The following is a 1,949-nucleotide window of genomic DNA, read 5'->3' as shown; positions in this document are numbered from 1 at the left end:
ATTGATACTCTACGGAGATATCCCTTCGTAAAAAAAAAAAAAAAAAAAAAAAAAAAAAAACACACACACACACTAGTGCCGTGTTCGTTCCTATATATACATGTAATGTGGCCAAGACTGAATTCGTGACCATCGTGATTACATAACTAATATATCTGCTCAATGGATAGTATTATTGAGAGCCAATATCTGGCTAAAGGTCACAAGATAATAACTCTCTCTCTCTCTCTCTCTCTCTCTCTCTCTCTCTCTCTCTCTCTCTCTCTCTCTCTCTCTCTCTTATACATTTTCTCCAAGCGTTTCTTTCGAGAAGATATTCTTTCACGAAACCCTCTCCTAAACCTCTTTCACTATATCACACCATCTAATATTTTCGAAACACACTTCACTCCCTCCCACATTCTCACTTCATGTCCATACCATCTCAGTCTTGATTCTCGTATGTCTTTTTTCACGACATCGGGACTCCTAATTTTTCAATTTCTCAACCTTGTCGACCTCTCATGATAGATTGATTGATTTGAGGTTTTCTGGCATCCTGACATCTAAGGTCATTGACGCCGCGACCTCTCATGAAGCCATACCCAAATATTCCCTTCAATATCATAATTTTTTTTTTCAGCTTTTGTGCCTTCTTTTTTAAGGACTAAGTTTTTCAACAATGCAGTATCAAGAGTCTAATTATAGTACACCAAATCGTAATTTTAATCTTATTTGGCATTCATTCGTCACATATTTCCTCTGCCCCTCCCTCAATTTCCCCCCCCCCCCAAGATACTTGTACCCTACTTTCAACATCAGCTTTACGCCTTCCCTCCTGGCTTAAAAGTAGGTTCCAAGTATTTTAAATTCTCTAGCTACTTAAAATCTAGGTTTCTTCCACCTACCTATCCGTTTCGTATAAAAATCCTTTCCTCATCCACCTGCTACATACCATATTTCTGTGACTTTCTTGTAATTTTCTCTGATTCTTCTGCAGTATCGGACAACCACCTGTACATAGCAAATTCTAGAAATCTTCATTCCTAATGCCTTTACTCAGTGTTTCCATAAACAGTATAAACAGAAAGGGCAAAGTGGTGATCATTGATGTAAACCAACACTAAATTCTAAATTCAAACATTTATGTCTTTCTAAAAATTGTTTGTACCGTTGTCAATACATATATACACTACCATCACAGGGCGCTCTCTCTCTCTCTCTCTCTCTCTCTCTCTCTCTAACTTAAAGAAATAAATACAAAGCCTCAAATCAGCTCTTTCTGATTATCCCCTTTCTTTTCCTTTTATTTCACAATTCCAGTTATTATTATTATTATTATTATTATTATTATTATTATTATTATTATTATTATTGTTATTATTACTTGCTAAGCTACAGCACTAGTTGGAAAAGCAGGGATTCTATAAGCCCAGGGGCCCAACAGGGAAAATAGCCTAGTGAGGAAAGGAAATAAGGAAAAATAAAATATTCTAAGAACAGCAACAACATTAATTAATATTTCCTATATAAACTATCACAACTTTAACAAAACAGGAGGAAGAGAAATAAGATAAAATAGTTTTGCCCGAGTGTACCCTCAATCAAGAGAACGCTAACCCAAGACAGTGGAAGACCATGGTACAGAGGCTATGGCACTACCCAGACTAGAGAACAATGGTTTGATTTTGGAATGTCCTTCTCCTAGAAGAGCTGCTTACCATAGCTAAAGAGTCCTTTCCACTCTTACCAAGAGGATAGTGGCCACTGAACTATTACAGTACAGTAGTTAACCCCTTGGGTGAAGAAGAATTGTTTGGTAATCTCAGTGTTGTCAGGTGTATTAGGACAGAGGAGAATATGTAAAGAATAGGCCAGACTATTCGGTGTTTGTGCAGGCAAAAGGAAAATGACCGTAACCAGAGAGATGGATCCGATGTAGTACTGTCTGGCCAGTCAAAGGACCCCAT

Source organism: Palaemon carinicauda, chromosome 20 (genome assembly GCF_036898095.1).
Source record: "Palaemon carinicauda isolate YSFRI2023 chromosome 20, ASM3689809v2, whole genome shotgun sequence".
NCBI classification, from domain to species: Eukaryota; Metazoa; Arthropoda; class Malacostraca; order Decapoda; family Palaemonidae; genus Palaemon; species Palaemon carinicauda.
Note: the sequence above shows the minus strand (reverse complement) of the source record.